The sequence below is a fragment of the Pithys albifrons genome, chromosome 3 (assembly GCF_047495875.1).
Source record: "Pithys albifrons albifrons isolate INPA30051 chromosome 3, PitAlb_v1, whole genome shotgun sequence".
Lineage (NCBI taxonomy): Eukaryota > Metazoa > Chordata > Aves > Passeriformes > Thamnophilidae > Pithys > Pithys albifrons.
In genome coordinates, this window is record NC_092460.1 from 100148204 (window position 1) to 100174479 (window position 26276).

The 26276-nt window shown below is 51.2% G+C and overlaps 1 protein-coding gene across 2 annotated transcripts in view; it reads right to left on the reverse strand.

Annotated features, from left to right (window-relative positions):
* PLXNA4 (plexin A4) overlaps positions 1 to 26045 on the reverse strand; it is a 538710-nt gene extending 512665 nt beyond the window's left edge. For both annotated transcript variants that reach the window (XM_071552881.1, XM_071552882.1), the window contains exon 1: positions 25828 to 26045. The gene's annotated coding sequence lies outside the window, so the exon portion shown is untranslated. The remainder of the gene's footprint in view (positions 1 to 25827) is intronic.
* Positions 26046 to 26276: the final 231 nt, after the last annotated feature.

Here is a 26276-nt window from a genome sequence, read left to right on the forward strand (position 1 = left end):
TTTGGGTCAGCTGTCCTGGCTGTGTCCTCTCCCAACTCCTTGGGCACCTCCAACCTCCTCCCTGCAGAGCATGAGAAGCTGTAAAGTCTTGGAGTTGATATAAACACTCCTTAGCAACAACCAAAACCATCAGTGTGTTATTAATACAACTCTCATACAAAATCCAAAGGAAATTCACTCTATTCCAGCTGAAAGCAGGACAGCATTTCACAGATAAGGAGACCCTGCTCAGCTCTAGACAAAAAGAGGAATAAACACAGCCACAGCCCCTAAAGGAGTGAAGAATATTGAAAAGAAAATGAACTGGGTTTCAACCCCAGCAGGTCTCCCCAGCTTGTGTATCAATTACAGCATTTTAGGACAGCCTTGAGGAAAAGGGTGTTTCCTTCCTCAGAATGAAGCTGATGCTCTCACATTCCCTTCAAGGCCTTGGGGTCCCTGAAGAGACCCCAAATGGAGCCTTTAAAATTGCCAGGTCTGGTTCAGTGGGAGCCCTAAAACAGCAAGGCAGGGTCTCTGACCTCAGCTTTCCCCAGGAGTCAGCAGGCAGCTGTTTTCTTGTTGGCTGAGGCTGTTCAGCACAGTTTATGTTGCATTGGATACCAGTGGGTGGATGTTTCCCCCTGCCTGGCAATCTTGGGAAGATCTGTGAGACACAAGTCCTCTCTCTCAGACTGAAGTCTTGTAATTAGCACTATATAAATCCAGCAAGAGCCAAATTTTGTCAGACAGAGACTGCACTTCATCTTTCTCCTGAATGCTTGGCAGAGAGAGTAACTCCATAATAATCACTGTGTCTTTGTGAGCACTGGGCATTTGACTTTCCAGATGTACATGAGACACTGGCAAGGATAAAACATGGGACTTAAAGGGGAAAATAAAACCTTTAGACCAGATCTATGGGGTTGTTGGAGCACCAAGATCTATATTTGGATCTGGCAAAGAAACCAGGAGAGAATCCCCCGTCTCCAAAGTCTGAGATTCCACCACATATTCAAAAGGCAGACAGGGCAGGGGAGTCTGAGAGGCACAGGTTAAAATCAACAGGATTGGAAAAATCAGAGAAGATACAGGACTGGGAGAATCACAGAATAGCTTGGGTTGGAAGGCACCTTAAAGACCATCTTGTTCCAGCCTCCCTGCCATGGGCAGGGACACCTTCCATTAAACCAGTTTGCTCAACACCAAGATGGGGATGGGGAATACAGTTTGGAAATAAAGCCTCAGAGGGATGTAGATCCAGTGGATTTGCAGCATATTCTGCAAACCAGATGAGCTTCAGTTACCAGTGCCCAGGACTTGATGGTTCAGAGCAAATGGGAAGTTGTCCCAAGAAAGAATTTACCACTGGCCATGTGAATGTGATTAATGGGATCTCTGTGTCCTCACAGAGACCCAGGACACCCAAGAGAAGCACCATCAATCCTGCACCTCCACCAAACCTCAGAGTCAGAAACAGGCTGGACACACAGCAGGAGTAGGAACATAAAGCAAATGCTGTGAACAATCCTGTATTGCTGGGAGGGAAGAGTCAGAGGTGTGATCATTTCTCTTCAGTGCCGCAGAGTTTGCAGCAGAGGCGAGAACAGACTCTCCCTTTATGCTTTACTCAGCATAAAATTTCCTCCTTTCATTCATGGCAGGTATCCAGCCCCTTTTGGAGCAGCAGCCACTGGCTATGGATGGGGCCAGGGAAAAGATCTGACACAGCAAATTCTTCATCTTCAGCTTCTCCTGTGAGTGGCTAAAAGAGAGCAGAGCAGCGAGTCCCATAAAACAGGGATGGCTGGACCAAATCCCAGCCAGACCTCCAGCCCAACACACCCAGTACCACCAGTGGGAAGGAGCAGTGCTGAACTGGGCATTTGCTTCCCCAAACCTAAAAGAAAGCTCCAGTTTACTGCAACAATTAGAAATATTTTTACATTGATGACTGTACTGGAGATTACAGGAAAAAAATATTAGACCCCTCCTTGTTTTATTTTCTCTGCACTTCCTAACTCTGACCAAATTCCTAAATGCTTCTGGGACAGGGGTTTAGGCACCCATGAATCCCCTGGAGAGGGATATTATTTTATCACTCAGCTCTTCCACCAACTGGTCTCTGTCTTTCAGCCCTCGAGCAGGTCAGGTGAGGTCAGATGAGGTTTTTCCATGTTTCTGTAACACCCAAGGCAAGCAGGTCCCAGTCTGGTAGTTCAAAACTTGCATCTGTCAGCTGAATTAATTGACTTCTGCTGTCTCCATGGGCTTGGAAGAGATCTTGGAGACATGTCAGAGGGTTGACTAGTCCATACCTCTGCCCCAAAGCTCCCCCTCCCAAATTCCAGGGATATGAGATTGCTACAGAGCACAATCTCTCCCTTACAAACAAAACAATACAGCACAAAATAGATATTTTTTAACAATACTAACCTACTTCATGCTTCTCTTGGCTTTCCCTTACAAATATAATAAAACCTGCATTACAGTTGTTTATCATTTTTGACCATTCTGGCCTAAGAGTAGTTTTTGTGAAGTTCAAGATGAAGGAGGGCTTGGTGCAGCTCTTGTGTCCAGAGCAAGGTGCTCCCTGAGAAGAAACACCCAAGGTCAGACCAAACAAGAGATGTCCTCTCAGAGGCTTTGGGTAAAAAGCATCTGCCCCAACTTGGCTTGGATTTTTTTCAACAAGCTGAAGGGCAGTTGAGCTGCCCCAGATCCAAAAGGCAGCCCCAGGGACAGGACTCTGATGGAGAGCCCCATGTTTGCCCAAGCAGAGACATCCAGCTGAGACACAATTTCCAGCCCAGCAGCAGCCCTGGGGATGGACTGTCCTCACAGTGCTGACAGCTGGAATGAGGCAGTGTGGACACAGCCCTGAGAAGCAGCAGCTTTGTGACCACTTCAAGGGAAAAAAAAAAAAAATAAGCAGGCTGACATCCATCCCACCCATCCCGTGATGTCCCATTTTACAGATGTGATGGTTTGATCCAGGTAACCAGATGGAACCAGGGAAGAGCTTGTCTCCCAGGTATTTCTCACCCATTCTTTCCCCTCCCAAGTGACAAGGGAGGGTATGAGACAGGAGATAGGAAGTTTTGCTTCTTCTGTTTCCAGTGAGGGTTGGGGGCAGTGAGTTTTGTGCTGCTCTTGGTCCCTTTATCAGAGCCACGCAGAAGATCAGAGAAAAGACCTGAGTGAAGGGGCATGAGAGAGGGGGGTGGTTTTCTTCTCAGAGTGGTTGGTGGGATTGTGTTGTACTGGTTTACTTGGTGGGTGGGTGGGGGTGTTTTGGTACCCATTGCTTCTGTTTTGTCTTTGTTGCCCCTGTTTCCCCCTTCCCTTTTCCCATCCCTTTCCCTTTTCCTATAATAGGTGCAGATTGTATACATATAATTGTAGACATTTAGAAATACACACACACATCTATCTATCTATCTATCTATCTGTCTATCTATCTATCTATCTATCTATCTATCTATCCATCTATTATCTATCTATCTATCTATCTATCTATCCATCCATCTATCTATCCATCTATCTATCCATCCATCTATCTATCTATCTAACCATCTATCTATCTATCTATCTATCCATCTATCCATCCATCTATCCATCCATCTATCTATCTATCTATCTATCTATCTATCCATCTATCCATCCATCCATCTATCTATCCAACCATCTATCTATCCATCTATCATCTATCTATCTATCTATCTATCTATCTATCTATCTATCCATCCATCTATCTATCTATCTATCTATCTATCTATCTATCTATCTATCTATCCATCTATCTATCTATCTATCTATCTATCTATCTATCTATCTATCTATCTATCTATCTATCTATCTCTATCCTGGCTTAACTCAGTATCTTTCAAGGGGGTTTTCCCCCCTTTTTTTTCCTTTTCCCTGCTTTGAGGAGTGGGGGGAGAAGGGGGAGGGCTCAGGGCTGGGAGGCCACAACAAAACCAAGACAACAGATGACCACAACAGGCACTTTGAGCAGTGAATCACCAGCAAAACTCAACCCCTATTCCAAAAGTAAATACCTGGATAAACTCTTACAAAGTTGCTGTTAATTTGCTCTTGCAGTGACTTGGACAAGCCACCACATCCAAAGGCCAATGGGAAGTTATTCTTAGAACCCTCCCCAACTGTTGCTGGGGGAGAACTCATTCCAAATCATGCTTGGGAGTCTCGAGATACTGCTGAGCTGGCCAGGCCACCTATGGCCAGGATCAGAGACAGGCAGGAGACAGAGCAGCGCTCAGGAGGGTACAAAGATAATCACATGCTCTGTTTGTTAACAAGCAGATTAGAAGAGGGCTGATGTCTACACACACACACACAGAGGCTGTGTTTGCAGGGAGAGACACAAATCCCTCCTGTACAGCAAACAGACACATTTATTTCTGCACAAAATTATGCAATTCCTGTACTCCCTCCCGGTGCAGGGCACTGTGCATGCATAATTCCAGTCAGCATTAGCAGCAACACCTCGAGCTCAGGTTGGCTGACATGTTCTGTGCCAAGCCTCAGTTTTCAGGTCCCAATTACTTTGACAGACCTGAGCCACTCAGGGGACAATTTCCTCAGCTCGGTGTCTGCCTCGGGCTGACATCGCCGTGCAAAGCTGCATTCACAATGACTTGGGCAATGCTGAGAACTAAATTAGGAGAAAAGTTTTAGCAAGTTACTGATTTTAATTAGCTTTTTCTATATTTGACCTCAGTTATAATCTTTCCACTGCCTTACTGGAAAGCTGCCATGCTTTGGAGCAGGGAATAAAAATTGGGAGGGTCCTTCCCTTCTGGTCATGACTGAAAGTTTGTCTAAATTTCACCAAGTTACAGCATCTAATAACACATAAATTACAGGGGAAGGTGTTGCCTTTTCCACTGCTCCCTGGATGGCTCAGACAGCACTTGGGCTACCAGCACAGGAGGAGTAGAACATGCTCCTGATGAGCAACCTGCTCTAGTGGAATGTGCCCCTCCCTATGGCAGGGGGTTGGAAGGAGATGATTTTATGATCCCTTGGCTCAACCCCAAGATTCCCATGGCAGAGTCTCAGGCACCTGGTCCTTTTCAGTAATTTAGTTGTGGTGCTTATTAATATATATTACACAGTTATATGATATATAATACATAATATGTTATATATCATGTGTAATACATAAAATATAGCACCAGGTATAGAGTATATAATAACAGCTCAAGCTGGGTGTCTCCAGAATCAGGAGCAACAGCCCTTACTTACAGACTCCTCCTGTATGTATTAAATCCCCATGGATGGCCTGGGAGGATGGGGTGGCACAGAACCTGTTGCTATGAGTCTGTTGTTACTCTGCCATCCCACCACAGCTCCCACCACCACATCACACCTTGTCCCCAGGGGTCTTTCCAGCTCCCCCCAGTAAAACAACACGTTGCTGCTTGCAAGGGCAGCCAGCAGCTCTTCCCAAGGGGTTTCTACTAAAACCACATCCCCATCTCCAGAACTTTCAGTCTAGAAACACCTTAGGGAGACAGAGGTCCAGGAGGATGAAGAGTTCCAGGCTGGACAGGGCTTGGAGCAACCTGGTTTAGTGGAAGGTGTCTGTGCCCATGGATAGGGGCATGGAAACTGGGAGATCTTTAAGGTCCCTTCAACCCAAACCAGTCAGTGATTCTCTGACCTGGCCAAGGTCCCACATAGTCACAAAGACAAACACAGAGCTACAGCCCTTGTGTTTAATTCCAAGCTCAGTGTCACAGCACCAACTATTTAACAGCACCAGGGAAACTCCTTTACAGCTGATTTTCTCTCTTATCATCTCCTCTGGTGCATGTTTTAGGAACACACATCCAAATGTCTCCAGAGTGATCAATTCCCATCAGTCTCAAACCCATGCACTGCACCAGCACTTTGCCAGCATCAGCAGAACTGGGGCATTGCACACTCCAGCATCGTGTTGGAAGCGCTTTAAATAGTTCACTGGTCACCGTGCTCAGCTGGGAGCCTGCATGGATGCACCCAGGGTGTCCTGAAATGATAGGGCACACGGCCCTGCTGCTGGCAGGCACCCAGCCTGGGGGGCCAGGGGGAGGGAGGTGTCACAGCAGGGTACTCTGCTGCTAAAGCTGCCTGCAATCCATCCATGTGCTTCCAGCCTCGAGAGGAGACACTGCCACGCTGCCATCACCAGTGGCACTTTCAGAGAATCACAGAATCATAGAATGGATTGGATTGGAAAAGACCTCCAAGATCATCAAGTCCAACCCTTGGTCCAACTCCAGTCCCTTTACCAGATCATGGCACTCAGTGCCACGGCCAAGCTCACCTTAAAAACCTCCAGGGATGGGGAATCCACCCCCTCTCTGGGCAGCCCATTCCAATCCCTGAGCACTCTCTCTGCAAAGAATTCTTTTCTCATCTCCAACTTCAATTTCCCCTGGCAGAGCTTGAGCCCATCGTGCCCCCTTGTCCTATTGCTGAGTGCCTGGGAGAAGAGACCAACCCCCACCTGGCCAGAACTTCCCTTCAGGCAGTTCCAGACAGTGCTGAGGTCACCTCTGAGCCTCCTCTTCTCCAGGCTGAACACCCCCAGCTCCCTCAGCCTCTCCCCACAGCACTTGTGCTCCAGTCCCTTCTCCAGCCTCGTTGCTCTTCTCTGGCCCCGCTCCAGCCCCTCAAGCTCTTGCCTCAACTGAGGGGCCCAGAACTGAACACAACACTCAAGGTGTGGCCTCCCCAAGGCAGAGTCCAGGGGAAGGGTCACTGCCCTGGGCCTGCTGGCCATGCTAGTTTGGATCCAGGCCAGGATCCCATTGGCCTTCTTGGCCACCTGGGCACACTGGTGGCTCCTGCTGAGCTTCCTGTCCCTCAGTCCCCCCAGGTCCCTCTGCCTGGCTGCTCTCCAGCCACTCTGTGCCCAGCCTGGAGCGCTGCAGGGGTTGGGGTGGCCAAAGGGCAGGACCTGCACTTGGCCTTGTGGAACTTCATCCCATTGGAATCAGCCCATCCCTCCAGCCTGTCCAGATCCCTCTGCAGAGCCCTCCTGCCTTCCAGCAGGTTGACACTCCCTCCCAACTTGTAGGCAGCTTGCTGCTGTTGTTGCTGCTGCTGCTGCGAAACACACCTGCAAAAGGTAAAATCTCCCCTTGTCCTTCCACAAATATCTTCCCTGGGCCACTCAGACATGGATGGGAGCTGCAGGTGCCCTGCACTTTGCACATCTGACCCTTCATATGCACAAACAGGGACAAGGGGGCACAGGCTCAAGCTCTGCCACGGGAAATATAAATTCGAAATCAGAAAAAACTTCTTTGCAGAGAGAGTGCTCAGGCATTGGAATGGGCTGCCCAGAGAGGGGGTGGATTCCCCATCCCTGGAGGTTTTAAACTGAGCTTGGCCGTGGCACTGAGTGCCATGATCTGGTAAAGGGACTGGAGTTGGACCAAGGGTTGGACTTGATGATCTCGGAGGTCTTTTCCAACCCAATCCATTCTATGATTCTACGATTCGTGCCCGGTGCTATGAACAACTCAACAAATCACCCCTGAATAGCCACAAGGAGGGGGATGCACTTGTTTCAGCTATTTGCACAGCCTCATAACTGCAGATCCACCATCACAAAGCATTATCTGGGTCAGGATAAGTGTTCTACACCACACTCAGCACCACAAAGGGGCACGTGAGCCCAGCAGTCTTCCAAAGCTTGGAATAACCAGGGGTTTCAGATCTGGGTTCTACTACCCAGAAGAAAGTTATTTGTTTGTTTAGTCAGCTGCAAGCAAAACTCTAATTTAATCCAGATCCCAACACCATCTGCTTTGTTCATCTCTGCTCACACAGGCTAAAGGCACCTGTGGCTGAGACGAGAGGCATTTTTAATGCTGGGGCTGTGGAAAGGTCGTCTCTGTTCATAAAATCCTGCTCACAGGAAATGGAGGCCTTGATAATCCACGTTTTAAGACCTGAAGGAACACTATAAAACAGCTGCTCTGGTGTTGAAAGAGTAAGACCCACAGAGGATGAATCCATGTGTGCTCCAGCACCCCAAACCACACTGCAGAGGGCAAGTCTGCCCTCCTGACCCACTGCATCCATCTCTCCACTCATCCCTCTCTCCAAAACAGGACTTGGCACACTCTTCCCTCACCCCACAGAACTCCACAGCTGCACTCTGAGTGTCTGTCCCAGTTGAGCGGGTGGGCCCAGTTTCTCCCTGTGTGGGTGTGCCCAAAGCTGGGTGTTCTCCACCCTCTGAACCATTGCCCAGAACTGTTCCCAAGGGCCCATTGGCAGCAGCTGCCCAGGGCACAGCTGAGCCCTCAGGCTGGGAGCTGGCTGGGAAAGAAGCCTGGCAGAGGAGCTGGGAGAACTGCCCTGCAGGGAGTCCTTGGCACCTCCACACCCACCTGAGGGCTCAGCTCTGCTCAGGGGCCAGCAATGATTCCAAACTCCCCCCTGACTGCCAGAGTCACATCCCCCAGGGTGGAACTCCCTGCCCTGGGGGAGGCACTGGGGGCTCCCACCCAAACCTGAGGGGATGCAATCTTGGCCTTTGGGCACCTCTGGGACCACTGGTTGGATGCAGAGGAGGAGCAGCCCCTGGCCAGGAGGAGCCCCCCACTCTGCCCAGACTGTGCCATCATCTGCACCAACAGCTTTGTCCCTTCCTTTTGCTTTGGCTTCGAGGGAACCACGTGGGGCTCAGCACAGGGGCCACCAAACCCCCCTGTGTTTGTGCCCCAGGGGGTGGGTTACACTGCTGGGCTTTGGGGGTTAAACCCAATTTCTCTTTGTGCCATTGCATCCATTGTGATATTTTTATTAAATTCTAACTCTGACTTACAATCTCTTTTGTGTTGGGTTTGTTTCTCCTGCAGGTTCACCTTTAAACCATCACAGTGTCACACAGGTCTCAGATGCTGCAAAAAGCTGTCACCTGTTCCTGTGCACCTCTGCCCTTGGGGCTGCAGTCACAGCTGTCTCAACTTGAGGTGGGAACATCCTCCCTGCTCATGGAGAGTATCATCTGTGCTCCAGCCCCTTGGGGACCTCAGGTAAAGGGCTGGAGGGTGCAGTGCCTTCTCCTGGCTCCTGCATGACCTGGATAGACAGCTTGGGAGGCTTGGGGACCACCACTCTGGGAGCCTTGGGTGAATTCTTCCCTTGATTCAAGAGTTAGAGCCTGAAACTCCTTTGTTTTGACTACAGAGGGAAAGGCAGATGGGAGGAGGGAGGGAAATGAAGTTTGGGTTGTGAGTGGTGGCATTAGGTCTGTACTGGGTGTTGTTTGGGTTTTTGGGACAGACCTGGGGAGTGCATTCAGGGGCCACTTCTGGGCTTATCTCCTTTTTTTTTAGCTTAGTAAAACAAAAACATTGTGATAACAGGAAAAAAGGACCTCTCCAAAGAGAAGGACTTTTGGCAAAGGCCTGGAGTGGTAGGACAAGGGGGAATGGCTTTAAACTGAAAGAGGGCAGGTTTAGATCAGATGTTTGGGAAAAATTCTTCCCTGTGAGGGGGGTGAGGCCCTGGCACAGGTTGGGGAAAGAAGCTGTGGCTGCCCCATCCCTGGAAGTGTCCATGGGAGGGTTGGACTGGACTTGGAGCAACCTGGGATAGGGAAAGGTGTCCCTGCCCATGGCACATGATCTTTAAGGTCCTTTCCAACCCAAACCATTCTCTGAAAAAGCAGCAAGTCCATGTAGCAACTCCCTAGACCAGATCTCCCCTTGTCAGGGCAGTGTCAGCAAACCCACTCAGGGGCACAGCTGTGGGCACCCCAAACCATGCCCACTGTCCCTGCAGAGGAAATGCCCAGCAGGTTCCTGCAGGAGGGAGCCCAGAGCCCACAGCTCTGCTCCTGCCAGACCCCCCAGCACTGAGACAAAAACTACAGCAGCAAACACAGGTGTAAAATATCACAATTCAAAGGGTTATTAATAACAAGGTATTTCTCCTCTGGGGTCCATCAGCATCCCACACACCCCCACAAATCCAGCACTTTCCTCTGCCAGCTACAACCCTCTCTCAGTCTCTCATGATTCCCTTTTTTCCTCTGCCTTCAAACCATGCAGGAAAGGCAGAGCTCAACAGGCAAACAGTTTCCCTACTCCAACCCATGCAGACAAAGATTGTGCCAAGCACCAGGAACTCAGAACAGAGGTTTTTCTACCAAGGTGCCAGAAATAATACAAATAAACTCTTCTTCTCTCCCTGGCTTTCTATCTGCAGCTCCCACACATCACTCACTACCAGCAGGGCTTTAAAACTAAAACAGACTGGGGCCTACGTGGCTTGAATTTATTCTGGGAATTTATCTCTTCTTGCTGAAAACTCTGTGTTTGCTTGATCTTCCTGCCTTCCAAGTCCTGCAAGTGCCACATGTTGCACAGCTGGATTCCTGACAGGGAAAGAAAACAGGAGGGAAGAGAGAACAGATATTTTTTATATATATATATATTTATATATATATATTAATGCAGTGGCCGAGATTTTCAAAAGTCATCTGTGAACTTCAGCAAAGTAACTTCAACTGTCTCCAAGGGACCTGTGAGCAGGAAGAAAAGGGCTCTTGAGCTCCCAAAAATTTGCTCTCCACAGGTAGAAGAGGAAGGAAAAGGAAATGGAGCTCCAAAGGACCTGCTGCTCTGAAGACACTCAAGGCCAGTTCTTGCAGGAAAGGATTTGCAGCCAAAGCTCTATCAGGGAAGGCTGAAGATAAGACAGCCAGGAGGAAGAAGGACAGTAAGGAAATGAGAATTTCTAATTCTCAGACTTGCTGGGGTGTTATATTATTACTAAAATAATACTGTGCTTGCCCAGCTCCAGGAGAATTTGTTCACCCTCAGCAGCTGCAACAGCAGAACATCCCTGGGCTCCAGCAGAGCTCAAGGTCCCCCCAACATGGGCAGCAACATCCAGTGTGACAAGCCAAGTGGAAAGCACAGAAAGCCAAAGGGAAGGAAACCTGTTCATCTTGAGCAGCATTTAAGGGAAAAAAAAATTCACTGCAAAGGAGAAAATGAAGAAAGTGTCATTTCCTTTGAAATGGGGGGAAAAAAATCAAACCCAAAGTGAACTGGAGATTCAGTTCATAAACACAGGAGAAGGTCAGCTTCCTCCTCACCAATAACTCAGTCCCACAGGATTCCAGCTTGGCATTTGATACAGGGCAGATATTTGATTCCTTCCTCTGCGTGGGGGGCTGACACTCCCCCTCCATCCTCCATCCACCTTCCCCACCACGGGCCACTTTGGGTCCCTCCTGCCGACCCCCCTGCTCCAGCAGCAGCAGAGAACACCTTAAAATCTGCTCCCTCTCAATGCTGGGCTGAGAAAGGGATTATTTTTTCCTGTGTTTGAGAACAGGCAATTGCTGTAAAACCTCAGCCCAGCAACAGCCAGACCTTGGGAGAGGCTAATTATGGGTGGTGAAATAAGTCACCCACTGGCAAAGAGCAGTGGAGAAGAGAGGAAAGATCAGAAACCTGCACTTGGAGACCTTTTTGCTTATCATAAAACAAAGCTGATTCTGCTGCCTGTGTTACCAGGGAGGGAGAAGCAACATGGGAGAAGAGACAATGACCAAGTGAAACCAAAAGGCGAATCACAGAATCACAGAATGGATTGGGTTGGAAGAGACCTCCGAGATCATCCAGTCCAACCCTTGGTCCAACTCCAGTCCCTTTACCAGATCATGGCACTCAGTGCCACGGCCAAGCTCACCTTAAAAACCTCCAGGGATGGGGAATCCACCCCCTCTCTGGGCAGCCCATTCCAATCCCTGAGCACTCTCTCTGCAAAGAAGTTTTTTCTGATCTCCAACTTCAATTTCCCCTGGCAGAGCTTGAGCCCATCGTGCCCCCTTGTCCTATTGCTGAGTGCCTGGGAGAAGAGACCAACCCCCACCTGGCCACAACTTCCCTTCAGGCAGTTCCAGACAGTGCTGAGGTCACCTCTGAGCCTCCTCTTCTCCAGGCTGAACACCCCCAGCTCCCTCAGCCTCTCCCCACAGCACTTGTGCTCCAGTCCCTTCTCCAGCCTCGTTGCTCTTCTCTTCTCACTTGGGTTGGAAAAGACCTCCAGGATCATCAAGTCCAACCCTTGGTCCAACTCCAGTCCCTTTACCAGATCATGGCACTCAGTGCCACGGCCAAGTTTACCTTAAAAACCTCCAGGGATGGGGAATCCACCCCCTCTCTGGGCAGCCCATTCCAATGCCTGAGCACTCTCTCTGTAATGATTTTTTTTCTGCTCTCCAACTTCAATTTCCCCTGGCAGAGCTTGAGCCCATCGTGCCCCCTTGTCCTATTGCTGAGTGCCTGGGAGCAAAAAGCCTTCAAGCATCACACTCTAAGTTTTACATATCCTTGTGCAGGTATGGAAAACCATCAAAACTATGCTCTCCACACACAAATACCTGGAAAGGAGGGGAAGCAGAGTAGGAAATGAGCCTGTGTGGCCAACAAGGCTGTTACTGGGGGAAATGTGGACCAAAGCATCCTGTGCATGGATCAGCAGGAGCCACGGAGACGTCTGTGTGAGCAGCAGCCTGTGCACAACCAAGGACTGGGAAAGCAGATTGTCATGGGGTTGCAATCTGCTTGGAATGTCCTCCAGGCTCGTGGCACCTTGTGCTGCCCCACTTGAGCGCTCGTGGCCAAGCTCCAGCTGAGCCACTTGGAGGGATGAGAAGTGATGCAAAACCTTCATCCCCTACCCCTGACAGCCCCCCAGAGACCCCTTTGCCATCAGCAGAATCTGGACCAGCACCTTCTCAACAGCATTAAAGCAGCCAAGCTGAACTGGAACCACATTCCCAGACACAAAGGTTTGCCCAAGACTGCTCTATTTATTCCCAGTTATACAGTGGAGCAAAACCTCAAATTCCTCTTTCTTTCTTCCCTCTCCTCTCTCCAATCTGGAAAACATCCCTCTCCCACCAGCATCTGATCAAGGGATGCTGAAGAAAAAAGGAGAACTGAGCTTCTCGTAAACCCCTCCTAACTCTGGCTGTGCAGAAAGGCTGCTCTTCCTTCTCCAGAAATCTGGACCTGCAAAACCTTTCCTGAACTGTGAGAGGAAATTGGCAGCGATCTGTGAAAAGTGCAGGGTGAACAGATTGGCATTTTCTAACCATGTGTGGTTTGCATTTGTGTGTAGCAATGTGCATATAAATGTGTATTTTTATGTATATGTATAAAACATACACACACACATATATATATATGGATGCATGGAGTTGTATTTAAGGAAAAAAAGAGACCACAACTTCCACTACGAGATAATGAGAGAGCTGGAAATGTGCAGGCACCACGTTGCAACTCAGATCTCTTGCTTACACTGTAGGACAATCAAGGCTTCTTCTCTGAAATGAATGCAAACAAAAAAAAAGGGCTCAAACAGCTGGGAAAAGGGTGATGTGTGTGAGAAACTGCCTTTTTTTGTGGCTCATGCATTGCAGAGTGCGATGAGTCAAAGTCTGAGGGCTGCCTTGTGTCAGCCATTGACTGTGCCAATGACAGCAGTTCCCAACAACCCTTGATAATGCCACTCACAAACCCCAGAGCAGGGGGAGGCAGGCAGGGAGGGTGCAAAACCCCTGCCTTGCAGGCTGGTGCACAAACCATCCCATATCCTTGCCAAAATGTGTTACAGGTACCCGTTGATGGCTCCAGAATTGCAGCCCACGCTACAATGTGTTGTTCTAAGAGGCAACAGAGAGCACAGAAGGAGAGCAGTTTTGGGTACAGGGGAGGAAAAGGGGAACCCCATGGCCAGGGAGATGTGGGGATGTGTTGGGGTCAGGCAGGGGTGGAGCAGGTGGTGGACTGAGAGGCGAATCATAGAATCAGTTGAGTCGGAAGAGGCCTCCGAGACCATCAAGTCCAACCCTTAATCCAACCCCACTTTGATTATCAGATCATGGCACTCAGTGCCACATCCAGTCTCACCTTAAAAACCTCCAGGGATGAGGAATCCACCCCCATTCTGGGCAGCCCATTCCAATGCCTGAGCACTCTCTCTGCAAAGAATTTCTTTCTGATATCCAACCTAAACCTTCCCTGGCAAAGCTTGAGCCCGTGCCCGCATGTCCTACTGTTGGTTACCTGGGAGAAGAGACCAATCCCCACCTGGCTACAACATCCTTTCCAGGTAGTTGTAGAGAGTGCTGAGGTCACCTCTGAGCCTCCTCTTCTCCAGGCTAAACACCCCCAGCTCCCTCAGCCTCTCCCCACAGCACTTGTGCTCCAGTCCCTTCTCCAGCCTCGTTGCTCTTCTCAGTTGGGTTGGAAGAGACCTCTGAGATCAAGTCCAACCCATGGGCTGGTGATCCCAGTGGGGTTGGATCAAGACATGTTGGATTCTCTGTCCCTGGAGGTGTTTAAGAGGACACTCAGTGCCACATCCAGTCCCTTCTCCAGCCTCGTTGCTCTTCTCTGGCCCCGCTCCAGCCCCTCAAGCTCTTTCCTCAACTGAGGGGCCCAGAACTGAACACAACACTCAAGGTGTGGCCTCCCCAAGGCAGAGTCCAGGGGAAGGGTCACTGCCCTGGGCCTGCTGGCCACGCTACTTTGGATCCAGGCCAGGATTCCATTGGCCTTCTTGGCCACTTGAGCACATTCTTGGCTCATGTTCAGCCTGCTGTCAATCCAAACCCCCAGGTCACACTGTAAACATCCAGGTTTATGCTGGGAAGCAACCAGGAGATGAGAAGTTGTCTCTACTTCCACGTAGAGAAGATAAAACAGAGAGAAATATGTACAGGTCAAATCTGAAATACACAAGTCCTGCTGCCCACCTGTGCCTTGGTTCCCTAGTCTGAAGTGGGGAAATAAGTCCCTACCAGGTCTCATGGATGCTGGAAGGCTGGAAGGCTTGTGAAGATGCTAAAAATCCTCAGCTTGGTCCAGACTTGGAAAGCTTTGGGAAGAGCTTCAGAGCACGTCATGTTCTGATTATTTACTTCTCCAAGCTAAGGAGAGACCAACTTCACACACCACCTCCTGGAGAGGCGGAAAAATCAAGCAAGTAAAATGAGAAGCAAATGGAAATCGACTTGATAGCTCCTTCCCCTTCCTAATGGGGAATACTTACCTAATTAGGCCCGCTTGCCATCTCCTTTCCTTGCTTACTTTGAGCTATTATGCAGAGAGGAATTCGTCCTAAAAGTTGTTCCTTTCATTCAGAGGCATCCCCTTGGGCTGTTTGCCTGGCTAAGGCAGCCAAGGGCAGCAATTCCATCATAAAGGAGGAAAAAAATCCCTCCTGAGTGACTCTGAGAGGTCTTGGTTTAAGCACATGGCTCACCTCTCTCACCTCCCGTCTCCATCCCTCACCCAGGCAGAGGGTGCAGCTCCAAGGATACCTCACCCCTCCTGGCCTTTCTTAGAATCATAGAATCAGTTGGGTTGGAAAAGACCTCTGAGATCATCAAGTCCAACCCTTAATCCAACCCCACTTTGATTACCAGATCATGGCACTCAGTGCCACGTCCAGTCTCATCTTAAAAACCTCCAGGGTCAGAGAATCCACCACCTCCCTGGGCAGGTCATTGCAATGCCTGAGCACTCTCCCTGGAAAGAACTTCTTCCTGATATTCAACCAAAACCTCCCCTGGCAGAGCTTGAGCCCAGGCCCCCTTGTCCTACTGTTGGTTGCCTGAGAGAAGAGACCAACCCCCACCTGGCTACAACATCCTTTCAGGGAGTTGTAGAGAGTGATAAGGTCTTCCCTGATCTTCCTCTTCTAAACACCCCCAGCTCCCTCAGCCTCTCCCCACAGCACTTGTGCTCCAGTCCCTTCTCCAGCCTCGTTGCTCTTCTCTGGCCCCGCTCCAGCCCCTCAAGCTCTTTCCTCAACTGAGGGGCCCAGAACTGAACACAACACTCATGGCCAAGGGGAGCAGTTCCCACTCTCTGGAAGCCACCAGGGAAGCCAGGAAGGGAAAGCCAAAGGCTGCAAAGATGCTCTGAGTCCAGTGGCCAAAATGAGTCTTCCCTCAGCTGGCTTTTGGAGAGAAACCCAAGACTGGATGGTCTCATGGCTGGTGGGATCCCACTCCAGCAGGATTCTCCCAACCTTCAATACAACAGAGACAGGCTGAATGTGGCCCTGCACTAATGGCAGAGCTTGCAGGATGGGTTGCAGAGCTCTCTGGCACAGTGAGGGGTCAGTATTCACCTCCAGAACCCACACTGGACCGGCTCATCCATCCCTCCACCTCCAGTCCCCACTTCCCAGGAAGCCTCTCCATCCCCCCAGCTCTGCTCTTGCACCCCAGGTGTTTTTTTCTCTTCCCTGCAGGGAGCACAACTTCCAAGAAGGAAAATACAAAGCCCAAAGGGACTGACTTCAAGCAAGGCAGCAGGCTCTGCAGAGGAAGGTGTTTTATTCCTGACAGAGGGAATGCTTTATAAAGCCTCCTTTTGTTTCCTCAGAGACTGGGCAAGGTGGAGACCTGGAAGAATTCAGGGAACTTCATCGGCCACTGCAAGTGACAGCAGAGACTTCTCCATGCCCAAGTCTTTCCACACCCAGCATCCTGCACTGGTCCAGCCATTCCTGCATCTTTCCTCACTCTGCCCCCCAGGAGAGCATCTGCAAGGACTGCAGGGAGAGCCCAGCCCTGCACCTGCAGCACCTGTGAGGAGGAGCTGAGCCATCCCTTGCAGCTGCACCAAGCCGTGCAACTTCACCTCCCAGTTGTTAATTCTACAGCAAGCAAAGCTGTGTTGTTTTCCTTTTTTTTTTCCCTTCTCCTTTCTTTTTTTCCCCCCCAGTAGGCAATTTCCAGGGAGCTAGGAATGGGAAGAAGAAAGAGCTGCACAGCTATCCCTGTTGCAAGCAAAGCCAAGCCCTTCCCTGCCCCAGGCAGAGAGGGAAAGCAGCCCCACTCCTTCCAGTGCCTCTGGACATCCCTCCATCCTCCCTGCCATTTGTCCCCACCCAGCCACCCCTCTGCAGTGGCTGCAGCATCCTCAGGGCTGCCAGGGTGTGAAGGACAGCAGGAGGGAGGGAGGTTTCCTTGCAGAGCCACCTCTGCAGCACTTCCAGCTTCGAGGGGAAGCCATGACCCCGGGGGCTGCAGTCAGGCGACCCTGGCACTTGCTTTGCATCCCTCCTGCACTGCCAGCTGGGCACTCCCAAACCCAATGGATGTGTCCTGTATACATGAGGTCCATGCAGGACCACCTGCTGCAGCTCCCAGCCTACAGAAGATACCTTCTCCTAACTCCCAGGCACATCCATAGGGAACAACAGCTCCAAAGCAGGATTTATCCCACCCATAGCAACTGGAAAGTGATGGTGAGGGGGTACCCTGAGCATGACTTGCTCTGCTTGGCAGCCCTGGAGGGGTGCCCAGCTCCAGGGGGGGCTCAGGCAGAGCAGGATCCAGGGACAGGAACAGCGGAGGAGCTTCCCTGCCTCCCAGAGCAGAGGGATGGATTTGCAGAGAGGGAGGGGGAACTTCAGCAAACAACAAGGAGCAGCAGAGACAGAGATAAGAGAAGGCATTTACCAAGCAATCACTACAAGGTCCTGTGAATACAGCATTTGTGATGGCTGAACAGACATATTATTAAGGAACTTAATGCAAACCCTTCGCACCAAATGGTGACACGCGATTACCAGTTTGGAAATAACTAAGCTCATTATAATGAAACGCTTCGCTCAAATCCCCCTCCAAAGGATGGGTTTGAGGAAGGAAGGAACCTGTGACAGGAACATACTGGGGGGATTTGTTTAACCAGATCAGCCTGCTGGGCCAGCACAGCACGGTCCTTTGCTTCCAGCGTGGCTAAAGCCTGGACTGCTGGGAAGCTTAACCCACCATCCACATGGACAGGGTGGGCACTGCCCCACACCCAGCACCAGGGTCTCCTTGGCACAACCCTGTGTTTAAGAGCCAAAAAGAAGCACCTTTCAATAATAAATAATAATGCTAACTCTGTGTTTCTATAGCAACTCATCACCATAGCAGCTCAGTGCAGGAGGAAAACTCAGAGCTCATCCTGCCGTCTTCAGGGTGAGGAGGCAACTGCCCTCCTGGAGGTGGCTTCAGTGGGGGCAGAGCTGGGGCTTAAAGCAAGAAATCCTCCCTCAGGTTGGGGTTGAGCACTGCTTTCCCCAGGGAAGCTCTTTGGGAGGGGCTGGATGATATGGAGGCATGTAGGTCCAAGGAGTGATGGGGGTGTAACAGCCTCAGAAGTACCAGATATGGAGGTCATGACAACCCTCCAAATCAGTGCTGGGATCCAGGATGGCTGGAAGGAAAGGAGACTGGAAGGAGACAGTCCCCCCATCCAGACAGGGATATACCTACAACCCTCCAAATCAGTCCTGGCATCCAGGGTGGCTGGAAGGAAAGGAGACTGAGGAAGGAGACAGTCCCCCGCTCCAGACAGGGAGACACCTGTAACCATTCAAATCAGTCCTGGCATCCAGGGTGGATATAAGGAAAGGAGACTGGAAGGAGACAGTCCCCCCCATCCACACAGGGAGACACCTAAAACCCTCCAAATCAGTCCTGGCATCCAGGGTGGCTGGAAAGAAAGGAGACTGGGGAAGGAGACAGTCCCCCCATCCACACAGGGAGACACCTACAACCCTCCAAATCAGTCCTGGCATCCAGGGTGGATACAAGGAAAGGAGACTGGAAGGAGACAGTCCCCCCATGCACACAGGGAGACACCTACAACCCTCCAAATCAGTGCTGGCATCCAGGGTGGCTGAAAGGAGACTGGGGAAGGAGACAGTCCCCCCATCCACACAGGGAGACACCTACAACCCTCCCAATCAGTGCTGGCATCCAGGGTGGCTAAAAGGAAAGGAGACTGGAAGGAGACAGTCCCCCCATCCAGACAGGGAGACACCTACAACCATTCAAATCAGTCCTGGCATCCAGGGTGGATACAAGGAAAGGAGACTGGGGAAGGAGACAGTTCCCCCCTCCAGACAGGGAGACACCTACAACCCTCCAAATCAGTGCTGGCATCCAGGGTGGCTGGAAAGAAAGGAGACTGGGGAAGGAGACAGTCCCCCCATCCAGACAGGGAGACACCTACAACCCTCCCAATCAGTCCTGAGATCCAGGGTGGCTGAAAGGAAAGGAGACTGGAAGGAGACAGTTCCCCCATCCAGACAGGGAGATACCATGGAGAGCACAAAGGGTGAGACACAATCAAAAAGAGGATATGCCCAAAATTATCCATGTAAATACTACCTCCTCCCCAAACACTCACACATCTCAGGATAACAGCTTAGAAACCCCACGTGTTGCTCTGCTTTTAGCAAGAGACAGACATTAGCACCAAAAGCCTGACAAAGAAAAGGAGTTTCCCAAAACAGAGCAGAAACTCAGGTTTTTTTAAGGTAGCAAGTCAAGCAGACATGTCCATTCTAATTTGGGTGTGGGGTTTGGGTGGCTTTTTTTCCTTCTAGATTGTCCATTAAGGAAAACTGCCAGCAAAAGCCTTGGATTAGCTCCACAACTGGTGGTGTCCTATTCCCATCTCACCTCCTCTCCCTGGCAGGGCTGTGGTGACAGAGCCTTTGTCTTCAGTGTAGAAGAGCATCCTGCCCCTCACCACCTCTGAAAGCCTCATCTCAGCCAGCAGAAGGTGACACAGCCCAAGGGTGGGAAAACAGACCTTAGTGATAATCAGCCATGTACATGATGCTGTTTCTCAGGCTGGTGAGTGAGTTCCCAATCAGAAGCTCCCTGGTTTTATCACCTCACTTACAGAAAGTGAGTAATTTGTAAAGGTCATCAGAGCAAAACAACTGTTAGATGATGGCTGAAAGGACAGTCACTTCTAGGAGATCACCCCCATTTGGTAGATGAGCAGACAAGAAGCCAAGGGCCAGCTCTCCAGCAAATCCAAGTCTCCCTTTGGCAGCCCAGGATAAGTTTCCCTAAAGTAAAATAAAGCTGTGTAGCACACCAAGCACTTGCTATTCCATCAATAGGCAATTGTAACAGGATACACCTCCTTAGTCTCTAAATGAGTTTTCTTTCCAGCACTACATTATAGACAAATCCCCTGTCACAAAAAACAAATAAATCCCTTTTCACAATCAAATATGCTCTAACCAAGTCAAACAGGGCCACACGCACGTGCAGCGAATCTGCAAACCCTTCCCCAACTTCCCAGCATGACCATCTTCCCTTTGGGTCAGAGGAAAGGCAAAAAGGAAAGTAAAGAAAGAACATCAACCAAAGAAATGAAGTGGCAATTTCCCAGTTCAGCTGAGAATCAATATGTGGGCTCCAAAGGGGCTGAGCTCTCGCTGGCAAAGCCTGGACTGACACAACTCCAGTGCTTGACTTATGAGTGTTTCATCCCAGCAAGATATTTTTAATTTAAATCTTGCACTGCAGTTAAGGACGAAGCCATCCAGGCTTTCATTTACTGCTAATTCACAGCTCCTATTCCTGTAACTCCAACCTCAAGTCACCAAACAGCTGAATGCTGAGACGCTCCAAAGTGAGACTCTTCCTGAATGAGCGTCAGGGGGCTGCTGGCAGCAGGTTCAAGTTCCTCACTGAGAGCAAACAGCGAGTATATAAATATTAAGCATCTCCACACAACCCCTGAGAGTCGAGCACCGCCACACTGTTTCACAGGAAAACATTCCTGGGAATAAAACACCTCCAACCACTCTCACCTTTCCTCCCTCGTGTAGCGTTTTAGGCTGGTGGAGAAGCAACACGTGGGTTGTGGTGGCTCATTTCATAAACATTTACATGCATTTGGGGCAGTGTTGGCTGTGAGGGTTCACCAAGCATCAAGATTTATCCCTCCAGCCCTTCCAGGAGCATGGAAGGAGGGAGAAGTGTGTGAGTATATATCATGCAAATGCCTGGGATGAAAACCTAACCCATATTATCTGTGTTAGAGCCACACATTCGTCCTGTCAGAAGGACAAGGCAAATTCAAGTGCCAGTCAGCTCCTGTAGATTTATTGCCCATGGCTTGGTGGGAAAGCCCTGGCAGACCACTCGTGTATGGATAATAAAGCTGGAAGGAAACTCAGAGAGCAGGCAGGAAAACCAGGGGAGTCAGTGATGCAAGATCTCCTTTTTGGGTCATCAGTGCAAATCCAGCCATGCTTAGTGGGAGTTTTGTTTATCCCTCTGTAAAGAGAAACCTGGGAATCTCAAACTCTTGACTTCTGCATCTGGATTTGTGTCTCACAGCATAAAGTAACAAAAAACACTGGGAAACCCTCTCAGCAGCAAAGCCTGCAGTAAAAGCAAGTCAGAGAGCCTGCAAATGACCTCTCCCTTTCTGGGATTCCCCCCAGGGAAGGTCAAAGCCACCTGCTGACAGGCAGCATAGTGGGGATGGGAGTTTCAACCCCATCACTCAGGTCTTCAGGCTCTGAGATCTTGGTGTCTTCTACAAACATCTGAGACAGAAACACTTGGGAACATATTTCAGCAAAAATGTTGGCTTTCCCTGTGTTCCAGGAATCACCTGGCAAGGTTCAGGTCAGCTGGAGCTGCAAGGACTGCAGGTGTCTAAAGTGAAGTGGCCATTGGGTTTTCAGACTAAGGGGTGGCTGTTGAAAGCCCTCAGAGCATCTCTAAGACCTCACAGAGGGGGTTTTTTACAAAGAAAGGGGTGCAGGGCAGATGCCACAATACACCTATTCCTGTTGCAGGGGATGCAGACTTGGCACCTCTCACCTGGGTGGCTGCTCAGCACCTTACAAGGTCCATCCACTCCAGGATGAGGTAAATTTACAGAGCTCATGCACGCATGAAGAACAAAAAAACCCCAAACATTTCTTGTGGGATAAGTCAAAAAAAAAACCCCAAGGAAAAATACGAGTTCCAGAAAATCACCACTCAGGTTGTAGGTATCTCCACACAACATTTTTGCAATGATCTCTCCATTCCCAAAGGTGATTAAAAGCACTTTGTACCAAATTTTAAAGACACTGGGGCCAAGGTTCATGAGAGCACAACTGCCCCCAGGCCAATGTACTAACCCAGTATGTTTGGTTGTCCCTGTCCATGGCAAGGGGTTGGAAGTAGAAGATCTTTAAGGTCCTTTCCAACCCATTCCATTATATTGTCTCACTTCAAAGCACTCATTTTTCATCTAAACTGGAAAAAAATCAATCTTGAAAGTGTCCTGTTCTGACCAAGGCCTGCTCTTGGCTGTTAAACCACAATCTGGAGGGCAGGGAACCCACTCCCTGCTCTCACCATCAACTCCCACTTGGGGTTCAGTTTACATTTCATGGTGGTGAGTGAGAATTCCCACCAATAAATTCACCTCTTTGTGCCTCAGTTTCCCAATCCACACCATGGGAACACTTTCCCACTGTTTTAAAATCCTTCAGAGTCTGAGTGAAAAACATCCGGGCAGGCCTGTTTAATTTTTTCTCCCTATTTTTTTTTGTCACAGGCTCCTTGAGAGCTCAGAGCTAAAGGATATAAAGCACTTTTCACATGAAGACAGTCATGCAGGGAAGCACACTCATCACTGATGCCCTGCAGAAAGTCAGTGGGTTGTCCAGACTCTCTGCACAGACGGGAAGTCTCATTGCCTTGGGCGCCTGGAGCGGTTGGTGTCCATTAACTGAGCCTTGCAAGAGAGAAGGGGTAAGAAAGAGCCCTCTGAAGCCTTTTGTCACGTTGGTAGGGGCCAGAAAAGGCTTTTTATTTGAGCATCAAGTGGTTTGAGGGCTTTACCAGGAGAAACAGTCATAATCCAAATCACATCTTTGGTTGTAGAGGGGGATTCGCAGGCAGGATGTGAGACTTTGGAGTCCTCCTTGCAAGGGGGTGATGTTGGGTCTCAATCTCAGCCATGGGGGACCTCATAAAAGGAGTATTGTGAATAATAAGTCAGGAGGAGCCAAGTGATTCCCAGGACAGCACACCATCTTGCTCGAAAACACGTGTAGGCAGTGCCAAGCCACAAACTTTGGCACCGCTACCTCCAAAACTCAACACCCCCATCTCCAACACCACGTAGGATCCCAACACGGAGCACGAGCCTACTGTGCCAGCATCGTTCTCAGAGCTTCTCGGAGCTCCCTTCCACATAAGAAATGAATTCCTACCCAGCGTTAACCCTCAGCAACCCCCGAGCATCGTCTAGACCTTGCAGGGCTCCTCACCCCGGGGCGTTGTGAGCGCGCGTATCAAAGCCCGGCGCTCAGAGAGGCAGGTTGGTTTTACCGCAACCGCTCGGCATCGAGGAAATTGGGAGGCAGAGACAAAGCAGTTCAGTGAAAGGAAAAAGATGCAACACAAAAGAGGCTCCGGTATCCCTCCTCCTCCCCTCCCCAGACTGCAAAAGTAGAGGATTCAACATGAAACCGGCTCCGGCAGCTCAGTGCCCCCCGGGATTTGGCTGCCAAGGACGGGGTCTGCCTTGCCGGCGACGGAGCTCAGGCGCTCCCGTGCCTGCGCTCAGCCCTTTGCTGTGCCACATCTACGGGCTCTCCAGCACCAGGCTCGCTGCGGTGCAGAGAGGTTTGCTGGCAGGTGAATGCATGAGGAAAAGCTCGACTATCTCCTCTCCCTGCGGAGAAGTTCAGCATCTCCCTGTGGATTTGCAGTAGCGCTCATCCCTCCCTCCGCTACCAGGTGCTGGGCTGCACGCCGAACAGATTGAACACCCGTGCTCAGCGCCTACAAGGCAGTTGCGATCATCAAGCAAATGCTTCCCCAACAGCACCGTGATTGATGATCAGCCTGGGTTTTAAAACACCCGTCTTGGACATAAACAGCGCTTAGATCATGCGGCTGTCATTTATTGTGCATCGTATCGGTACCGCCGAGCGCCGCGCACTGAGGATGGGACAGAAGGAAAAAGCCTTGGGCTGGTCCTTTCTCGGAAAGGAGACACCCCCACGGAGGGTGGGTGTGGGCACGGGAGGGAAGACAATCCCAGGCTTTCGTGACGGGGTTGGGATTGCACGTTTGAACCTGGCCGCACACGGAAAGCAGACACACATCTGTTGCACCGCTGGAAGCCCGGCTCTAGCGAAGGATCCCGCACACAAACAAGCAAACACACACTTCCCCAGGCGATCAAACCACAAACAAAACGCTGCTCGCCCCGCCCTGGACCTTGAGCCGGTGGTTTAACCGGGGGAAGAAGCACCTAATCTCACACTGGGAGGCACGCGCCGTAATTAAAATCACACGGCAAAGGCAAACCACCAACCCCTTGCTCCGCTGGTCCTGCCCGCTTACGGGTTTCACCGGCTTCTATAAACAAGACCCGGGTGAAGCAGAGGATAAAGAAAATAAGTTAGCACGCCTTATGCCTTCCAAAATATTTGTGCAAGACTGGTGCACGCTTAAGATAAGTCCCTAGAAGGCTGAGCGCGGTTGCATCGGCTGCAAAAATCCCCTGACAGCATCATTGTTCCCGCGGACTAAGAGCATCCCCCAGCAATCCCAGGGGTCCCGGTTCAAACCTTCCCTCTGCATCACTCACCCCCACCACCTGGAAAGCCTCAGACCCTCCTCGCTTTCCCCCAAACCTTTCATCCCAGCCATCGCATGCCGGTAGCGGAGGGAAGCCATGGAAAATCAGGTGCGTTTCCAGCGAGCTGCCTGGCACGGCTGCCCGGCGGGCAGGGCTGGGAAGCAAAGCGGAGCAGACGCGGGGTGGAAGTTTTACGGGAGAGCAGCACAGCCACACGCTTTCCACCTGGTCCTTTCCATGAAGGCGAGTCCTGCAGGTCTTACACCCGCATCCAGCACCCGCAAACGCTGCATCCCTTCCCGGGGAGCAGATAGAGCCCCAGGAGGAGGGTTTCCTCTGGGCTGGGGATGGAGCAGCCACTACAAACCCAAACAGCACTTAGAGCTGCTGGGGCTGAGCAAGCGGGTTTGTTTATCTGGGAGGAACTCATCTGCTGCCGGAGTATTAGATTTCCACCAAAACCATGTGCGGCTCGGTGTTTAGATCACTTCTCCCTGTCTACATAATTTAAGGGCATATGTCTGATAAACGCAGAGCATCAATACGCAGGTTTCGGTTGCAGCACACACATGCACCGAGGGAAGGAGGGAGGTTTAGCAGCGCTGACTCCGCTGCCGGGATTTGAGCAGGTAAACTCTCCAGCACCTTGCAGGAAGGGAAAGAACGGGGGTCCCCCTTTCCGTCCTAGGTGTTCACCACCGGGAGTGGCCCGTGTCCCCATCCATCGGTCACCCGGGAGGTGTTATCCTCGCCGGGAACAGGGCTCTGCTCCAGCCCCGTCCAGCTGCAGCCTCACCGGGAGCAGGAAAAGTTTGTAAATGCCTCCAGCCCCTCGCCCGAGGAAAGCTGTGGAGCATCGAAGGGGGGAAATACCCCCCGAGGGGAGGAAAATCCGCAGCCGGGGATGGCCGGGGGTGATGAGGAACGGGCTGCGCCGCTGGAGCCGCTACCTCCGGGGAGAAAAGTTGAGGCTTGTGAATAGGGGGAAAGCCATCGGGGACACGGGGAGAGGCGACACTCGGCACAGCGTCCCCTCCGCGCTGGGGATGTGGAGAATGGGGGGCTTACCGCTGCGACCCCCCGCCCCAGCATCCTCCCAAGCCGGGCCAGGAGGGGCGGAGGGGCCGTGCCCGAAGCCCCCGGCTCAGCCCGCTGTCCGCGGGGGGTCCCTGCCCACCAGCCCCGACCCCCTCCCCAGGACCCGGGGGTGGGGAGCAGCGGCGGGGGCGCCTCCCAGGGCTCCCCACTCCACTGCCGCCAGGTGTGGAGGGGCAGGTACCGCTGCAGCCCCGCCAGCCCTCCCGGGGCATCCTCCGGGACATCCACCGGGGATCCTCCCGCAGCCCCCGCTGCCCGGGCGGGGCCAGGGGCTCCTTACCTGGGAATGCTCCTCGCTTGCTTTGGGTGGGTTTTGATATCTATATATTATTTTTTTCTCTTCTCCTTTCCCCCCACTTCAGTCTTCAGAGCAGGCGCCGCATTGACACTGCAGATGGTCTCTGTGTGCGTGTGTGTGTGTGTGTTGCGTGTGTGTGTGTGTCACTCTCTCCAATCCCAAATACTCCACGGAGGCGGAACACGGAGCCCCTCTCTCTGCACTGGGCAAACCGCGTCTGGCTCGCCCAGAGCCGGGGGTGGAGGGGAATGTGGGGGGGGGGGGGGGGGGGGAACGCAGCTCCAGTTTTCACTCCCCCCCAAATCACCCCTTCCCTCTTTCCCTCCCTTCTCCCCCCCCTCCTCTAAATCAGCAAGGAGTGGGGGGGGAGCCAGGCAGCGGAGCAGGCAGGGGGTGCAGGCAGGCGGGGTGCAGGCAGGGGATGCGTTACG